Below are 8,876 nucleotides of genomic sequence, written 5' to 3'. Positions count from 1 at the left end.
ACAACTTCTTCTTCTTCTTCTTCTTCTTCTTCTTCTTCTTCTTCTTCTTCTTCTTCTTCTTCTTCTTCTTCTTCTTCTTCTTCTTCTTCTTCTTCTCTTCTTCTCTTCTTCTTCTGTTTTTCAAGACAGGGTTTCTCTCTGTAACACTCTGGCCGTCCTGGAACTCGCTTTGTAGACCAGGTTGGCCTCCAACTCACTGAGATCTGCCTGCCTCTGCCTCCCAAGTGCTGGGATTAAAGGCGTGCGCCACCACCGCTCCCAGCTTACACCTCTTAATAGGAGGAACATCACGCACAGGCTGCTGTGGTTAGAATTTGACCGACATCTTTAGAGACATTTGCCATACTCTGCAAGAGTGTTATTTCATGGCAGTATGAATTTTTTTTTCTTCTTTCCTTTGTTCACTGATGTAGCCATAAAATAGATACTGGGACTAATGCAGTAGATATTCAATAAATACTTGGGGTAAGTGTAATGTTGCCAACACTCAGTCCATATCCAGACCCATTCTTGGGTCCCTGGGATGAGGAGCATTTGTAGGAAGAAGGTGGGATGTGATGTACCGGCTTCCCAGCCTGTGGCACGAGTCTATCTCACCTCTTCTCACCAGTGCACAGACATGTAAGGAACATGTAGGAGATCAAAATGAAGATAGACTTCGTGGGTTCTCAGCCAGGCTCCAGCCAGTGGGAATCTTTGTTTCTCCTTGACTCCTCCACCTATAAAGTATGTGCGAGAGTCTCAGGAGGTAACTGAGCTTCTCAGTTTTGTATTTTTACAGACTTGCTAATTAGTTTTATTTCTTCGTTTCTGTATTGATATTCTGTTGTCAGACCCTACTAGGTTCTCGGGTACAGAGAAAAGTATGGTAAGTTCCTTTAGACACACACAAATAAGCAGGTGTCTTAATCTGTTTTCTGTTGCTATAACCCAATTTCTGAGACTTTTTCAGAAAAGAGGTTTCCATGACACTCAGTCTCGGTGGCTGAGAAGTTCAAGTTTGGTCGCATTTTGTGGCTTCCCAAGTTTGGTCGCATTTTGTGGCTTCCGGTGAGGGCTTTCCTGCTCCAGGCAGGGCAGAGCAGTGGCAGGGCTGATGGGCCTGTGCCGAACCTAATGCGAATCTGCTTTGGCGGTAACGAACCCATTACCACTAGAGGGCGCTCTCCGTCTCCAGTGATGCTAACCTCTCAGACCCACCGGCCTTCCTTTTTATTGGGTCCTATTTCCTAACAAGGCTGTGCTAAGTTTTTAAGCCTGCACATCAGATTTGGTGAGGGTAAACCAAATACAAGCCACAGCAGCAGGTGAGCTCTCCAGCGTACCGGAGAAGGTAGATCTCACCACCTTCCAGGTCAGACGGGTTCAATAGGCTTCCATAGCAGTTCTAGCCCTGACTGTCCAGAAGAACCCACCTGCACAGAGTAAAAATATGACCTGTTAGGTTTCAACCCTGTGACAAAGGCTGAGGCACCTACTTAACACATCAAAGAGGACCTTGCTGCCAGGCTCGTGCTATATCCCTGGTCCCTACCTGTTTCAGGACCCTCCTGGCTAGATCTCCCCTCTTCCCCCCTCAACTCCCCACCCCAGGGGACTAGGCTGCTCTTGCTTATACAACCCAACCATTTTGGTTACCCATTCTCTTTGTACCTTTGGCCTCCTGGCTTTGCACCTGGTTCCTGTCCCTCCCCTCCTCCTCTCCCAACATGGCTCAGGGTCATGACCATTCTGGACTCTTCCAGATGTCCCTGTCCCTGCCTCAGGCTACGCAATCCCATCCATCTACAATAAACTTTCCCCTCCACCATACCTAGGTGCACCCATGTTTCCTTTCTTTTCCTTTTTTTATTTATTTTTTCGTTCATTTCATGCGTTAAATAGGCACCTTAGCCATTTGTCCCTGGGTTGAAACCTAACAACACGGAAGCCTTCACTTCTATGATTCTGGTTCAATTGGGCTGGAATACAGCCTGTGCTGATCTATTTTAGAAGCTTTCAAACAATTTCATGTGCTTCAGGAACCTCTGGTTTGGATTTCCAGCCCCTGGTAGAATTGCCCCTCTCATTTTGGCTCCATGCAAGCATGCAGATGAATGCAAGGGGCAGCCCTTTCTCTTTGACTTCCCCTCCAATGGCCCTTCCTCTCCCACAAAGTCAAGGGAGGCCCCTTGCAGAACAGTGCTTGAGAAGAGGCCTGCCAGCTTTCCTCCCAGCAAGTGGGGACTTTGCTCTGCTCAGTTTCCCTCATCCTAGACTGGGAGGACACTGCCAGTCCTGGGCAGAAGAGAACAATTACTAGTGTGCTCATTGCCTGTCCTGTAAGGGCTGAACTGCCTGAGACTGTGGCGTAGATTTGTCATCGTTAGGAGATAGATACTAGAACCCTACCTACCTCGTGTCCAGAAAAGCCATCTCCCCCACCACACACACACACCAATACTTGAACCCAAAGAGTCAGATCCACAAGGAAGTGCAAACTCAAAGCCTAGAGGAGAGCACAGCACTGTGGAAGGAAGTGAACAGTCTCCAGAAAGTAAGAATTCCACCGAGGTTCCTTGGGAGTGCCTGCTGAGGGCACTCAGCAGTGTCCTTGTTGTTTTTATTGTCAACTAGATATAGCCAAGAGTGACAAGTTTCAATTGAAGGATTTTCTGGATAAGATTGGCCTGTGGCCATGTCTGGGGTGGAGGTGGGGTTGTTGGGGGGGGGCTGTCTTGGTTGTTGATCGATGTGGGGGGACTTAGCTCTCTGTGGGCTGTACCACCACCTCTGGGCAGGTTATCCTGGCTTGTGACAGCAGGGCTGAGCAATAGGAAAAGGGGGGACACAGAGAGGGAAGAGATAAACAGAGAGACAGAGAGGGAAGAGACAGAGAGAGACAGAGAAGACACACACACACACACACACACACACACACACTATTGTTTTTTCAGGCTCCTGCCTTGAGTTCTTGCCCTGACTTCCCTCAATGATAGATATGATCTGGAAGTGTAAGTTGAAATAAACCTTTCCTCCCCAAGTTACTTTTGATCGTGGTATTTATTCCAGCACCAGAGAAGGAAGCTGAGATAGTAAGGAGCTGAAAACAGGAAGCCTTCTCTACATTTGAAATTCAGCCAAGCTGCCAGGCGATAGTGGCGCACGCCTTTAATCCCAGCACTAGGGAGGCAGAGGCAGGCGGATCTCTGTGAGTTCGAGACCAGACTACAGAGCTGGTTCCAGGATAGGCTCCAAAGCCACAGAGAAACCCTGTCTCGAAAAACCAAAAAAAAAAAAAGAAAGAAAGAAAGAAAGAAAGAAAGAAAGAAAGAAAGAAAGAAAGAAAGAAAGAAATTCAGCCAAGCCCAGCCTGGGGGTAAGCCTGGAGGCAGACCCGAGGGTCGGACAGATGGGGGTGGAGGTGAGGTTGGGGGGGGAGTGGGGTAAGGTTGAGGCCAATCAGAGTTGTTATACAGTGAGTCTCTGCCTGAAAACCCAAATTGTATTGGTGCCTATGTGAAGCTGTGACTTGGAACCTAACAACAACCACACACAGAAGCGTCTTTCTTCATTTTCTGTTGCTGTGATAATAATCCAGACAAAAGTGACTCAGGAGGAAGCATTCCTATTAGCTCACAGTTTACCGAATAGTTTGTTAGAGCAGCGCAACTGGGGCAGTTGACTACATCACATCCGCGGTCAGAAGAGAGCAACAAATGCGCGGTGTCCAACCCACCTTCTCCACTTGACACAGTCCAGGATACAGGGATTGGGCTCACCCACAGTGGGCAAGCCGTCCATTACAACCGTAATTTTCCACAGTCCTGCCCAGAGGCCCTGTTAGCATCCAGGCATTTACATTGGCCTGCTCTTGGGGACCTAGTAGGACATATCAGTTGCAGCAGCCAAGATGTGGCAATGTAGCTGCTACAGCCACGAAGTAGAGCATTTTCCCTATGCGCATGCGCTATATCCCCTAAGCTAAGGCAAGCCTTTCCCCCTTCCCACCTCTCTCTTTTTCCTTCTGCTGTTGCTCAGAGGCCACCTCTGCCCCTCCCCTCAATAAACCTCCTAGGATGAGCTTTGTTGCCGAGTGTGACTTTGTGGTGCCCCTTGACTCCAACCCGCCAAGGTCACCTTCCACTGTTACACTATTACAGGCCCCACTCCAGATTCCATGGAACCTACAATCAACAGCAGCCATGGGAGGAAGGGATTCTTCATATTAGCTCAGTTTCCAGGAGTGTGGCCATCAGAGGGGAAGAGATGGCAAGAACTATGCCGCAGTGTCAGTGACAGGCACGTCCTGAAGCTGGGTGGGAGGAGTCAGGAGCAGCAAGGTCCCACCTTCTAAAAAGTCCCATAGCCTCCACCTTCTAAGAAGTCCCATAGCCCCCACCTCCTAAGGTCCCTCAGCTCCCCTCCTCCGCCTCCTAAGGTCCCACAGCCCCCCACCTCCTAAAGTCCCTCAATACCCCTTAAACCTGCACCAGCAGCTGGGGACAAGGTGCTGAGAATGAGCCTGTGGGGGAGCATTCCAGATTGAAACCATAGCACAAACAAATAAACAAACAAAAAATAAAAGAGGAAATGAATGAAAATAAATACAAATGCAGACAGTGACCTCAGAGAACGAGGTGTGCTGGGAAATGCAGGTGTCCTGGAGGGTCGGGTGGAACAAAGCCTCACTGGAGCGCAAGAGAGATGTGGAGAACAAATTCTGGGACCTAACGCCGAAAGGAGAGGGGCTTTAGAAAAAGAGAAAAGGGGAAATATGTATGAAGGGAAAACAAGAGTTGAACAATTAATTAAAGAGCATTTTCTGAGCTTCAGAAAGACTTGATTAAAGGGGCTGATAAAGTTCCAGGAAGGATTAATTAAGGAAAGGCATATACTTAGACAGACCCTGGTGTAATTGCAAAATTATAAACTCCCAGACGAAGGGGGGGGGCACTTACAAAGGAAAGGAAAGGTAGTTACTGGTCTAATGCGGTGACACACATCTGTAATCCTGGGACCCAAGGAACTGAGGCAGGGGGATTGTGAATTTGAAGCCAGTGTGGGCAAGTTAGTGGGATCTTGTTTAGAAAAGAAAAGGGAAGGAAAGAGAAAAAAAAAAGGATAAAAGAGAAAAAGACAGGCAGAGGGAAAACAGCAGGTTAGTATTGACTTTCTCATCTGCTTCCCTGGAAGGACAGATTCCTGAGGGAGGAGGACAGTGGCTCAAGAGTATCATATGACACCTTACAAGGTATCATTTGCATATCAGGGAAAGGGATGCCCAGATGTGCTGACTAGTTTTATGCCAGCTTGACACAAGCTAGAACCATTTGGGAAGAGGGATCCTGAATAGAGAGAACACGCCCACTAGACTGGCCTATGGAAAAGTCTGTCCTGCAGAGGGCCCAGCTCATTGCTGGTGGTTATGGGAAGATGTAATGACTAGGAAAACTCCATTTTGTGCTAGGCGCCCATTCTAAATTTCTAAAAGATAACTTCAAAGGAACTCTGACTCCTTGCCCCTCCTTGTCCCCTCTCCAGAATGATGTAACTGCTTTGTGATGATTAACTGCTTGTTCTGGGTTTTGTAAACCCCTTTATTGCTGTGTACCAGGGGGAGAGAGACAGCTACTCCAGCCGAGGGGAGTAAAGCAGCTTTTCATGTAGCTGCAAATTCCACAGAGACGAGGTAATCGTGGTTTCTACCTTTAAAAACCCTTCGCTTAGCTCCTTCTGGGTGGTACACCTTCGATTTGACTTTAAGGCTCTCATCCTGTTAGTAGTACTAATAGATTCATCTAATTATAGTTTGGAGTGAGTCTGTGGTCTAGTCCCAAGGATTCTGAACTCTGTAACAAAGGCAGGCTGAACAAGGCATGAAGAGCAAACCAATAAGCAGCATTCTTCCATGACCCCTGTATCAGATCCTACCTCCAGGTTCCCGCTTGAGTTCCTGCCCTGACTTCCTTTGATGATGGACTGGGATGTGGAAGTGGAAGTGAAATACATCCTTTGCTCCCTAAGTTGCCGGGCAGAGACCGGCGGGCAGACGCACGCGGTGGTCATGGTGTCTTATCACTGCCGTAGAAACCTAACTAAGAAGCCAGAGGTTACAAAGCATGCTGGATCTGTATTTTGTCTGAAGAGCCACATCCTTTTTTTTTTTTTTTTTTTTTTTTTTTTGGTTTTTCGAGACAGGGTTTCTCTGTGACTTTGGAGCCTGTCCTGGAACTAGCTCTTGTAGACCAGGCTGGTCTCGAACTCACAGAGATTCACCTGCCTCTGCCTCCCGAGTGCTGGGATTAAAGGCATGCGCCACCACCGACCGGCGAGCCACATCCTTAAAGAGGTGAACTGGGACTCAGAGAGAGCAGATCCTGACCTGGAGATCAGTTCTGAACACTACAGTCGCCCAAAGGGAGGCACGGAGGGAAAGGAAGCTAGGAAGAGAATGGCTTTGAGAGGTAAGAGTCCTGAAGGCAGGATACTCTAGGTAGGGGTTGAAACATCTATGTCTGGTTTGACACATGCTTAGATAATCTTCAAGGAGTGGGTCTTGGGGCCAGAGAGCTGGCTCAGCAGTTAAGAGCACTTACTGCACTTGCAGAGAACCTGAGTTTGATTGCCAGCAACCACGTGGAAGCTCACAACTATTTACAACTCCAGTTCCAGGGGATCTGATGCCCTCTTCTGGCCTTCATGGGCACAGCACACACATGATGTACATACGCACATGGAGCCAAAGTGTTCATACATGAAATATATTTTTTTAAAATTAAAAAACTATCACTTTTAGTAGATATTAGATTATAAATGTTTTCCATAATATTTGATTTCATTTCTCAGTATGCAGTGTTAATAAATCTTTTATTTACATAGTGTATGAAATTCCCCAAGTGGATTCACTTCAAAGACTCTTGGCTTTGTCTCCCCGTACAACAGCTATGGATAATGCCAGTGTCCTTTATCTTTTTTAGAAAGTGGAAGACCCTGGTGGACAAAGACATAGGAGATTTGAATAATGCAGTTAGGACCTTAATTTAGCTGTTGAGTTTAATTAAGGTTTAGTGATTAAAATTAATTAAGATTGTAAATTTTACTCTGTACTAGAGAACCACCATTTTACCATGTCTCTTTCTGTCTCTCTGGACATCTCTAAACATAAAACAGGTTATTGTCTACAAGTATAGTCGTAGGCAGTGTGAATGAAAGTCAGATTCTCTGATCAATTTCCAGTTAAACCAGAAAGAGCTGGTTTTAAAAATGACTCCTCATGGCCCAGCAGTGGTGGTACACACCTTTAATCCCATCACTTGGGAGGCAGTTGCAAGAGGATCTCTGTGAATTTGAGGCCAGCCTGGTCTACAAAGTGAGTTCCAGGACAGGCTCCAAAAACAAACAAACAAACAAACAAACAAACGAAAAATCCTCCTCATATAGATGGAAGTTTCTGTCCTGTCTGGACCCATAGCTGTTCAGTCCCAAAGAAACATACGGAGGGTTATATTTATTATAAACTGTTTAGCCATGTGGCTTGGAACCTTTTCTCAGTGAGGCATTCTCATCTTATTTCCTCTGCATCTGGATGAGTCGTCCCAGAATTCTCTTAGTTGGTTGCCCCTCCTTTACTTCCTGCCTGACTACTGGCCAATTAGTGTTTTATTAAGCCAATATGAGTGACAAATCTTTACAGTGTACAAGAGTATTTTCCTATATCAGTTACCCCCCCTTTTTTCTTTACAAAACAAGACCCTGTATCTAATCTCCTTTGTTTAGCTTTTTCCTGACCATTATCTATAACAACTTGTAACCAACACTCTAAACAAAGACAAACATCCATAATCCATATTTTTGGGAATATGGGCATAGTTTTCTAGGCTACTTCCTGCTGATTGGAGGCACTGGTAATCTTATGGGGACCCAAAGATAAATTAGAATTATGATCAAGTCCTGACTGGAGTATTCTGTGAGACTGGATCATCCCAACCAGCAGTCTTGAGGCTGTTCTGGATGTAGAATTCAGAAGAAACTGCAACAGAGGTGCTCTGAAATATGTATCATCTGGGCCATCTTTTCCCATTGGAGATTTTTCAGGGAAATTTCCTTGATCAAACCTGATTTTTCTTAAACCAGAATGAATCCAATAGCCTCTCATTTTTGTGGAACAAAAGCAGAACCTCTTTTTCAAAGTAACGTATCTTTTGACTTAAATTTTGAAGTCAAGATATTTTTAAAATATATAGGTTGGTTTAATCTGGCAATATTTACAATCAAATGTCTTTTAGCAACTGTAGCTCTTTCCTCAGCAGTCAAAAAATTAAAAGACAACACAAAAAATATAGTATCCGGACTCTGAGTATTTTCCATCTTTACGTGTTTTTTTTTAAATCTATTTCTTTTATTTTTTAATTTTTGTATTTTTGAGACAGGGTTTTCTTGTGTATCGTTGCTGTCCTGGAACTTACTCTGAAGACCAGGCTGGCCTCTAATTCATAGAGATCCTCTTGCCTCTGCCTCCCAAGTGCTGGGATTAAAAGCATGTGCCACATGCCTAGCTACTTATTTCTTTTTTAAAAAAATTTCTCTGCCCTTTATCTTTTTTCTCTCAAGCATATGTATATTTTTAAACACACTATAAACTGTCTAGGAGTTATTACCCCCTCTGAGTCTGTATTTACTGTATATATCTATCTTTTTCTGGCCACATTAAGTCTTTAATCTGCTAAGCAGGCTAGCTAGGATTAAAACTGCAGTGTTGGTGACTGGCTCCACCCATTCCTTAGCTTCCTGAGAGACTAGCTTCATGACAGAGTTACAGGCAGGAGCCATATTTATTGCCACAACTCTGTGAAGTTTCTAGGTCTATGGCACCAACAAGAAGCCTGATGCCAGCT

This window comes from Chionomys nivalis, chromosome 2 (genome assembly GCF_950005125.1).
Source record: "Chionomys nivalis chromosome 2, mChiNiv1.1, whole genome shotgun sequence".
In the NCBI taxonomy this organism is placed as follows: Eukaryota; Metazoa; Chordata; class Mammalia; order Rodentia; family Cricetidae; genus Chionomys; species Chionomys nivalis.
This window is presented reverse-complemented; position numbering follows the sequence as displayed.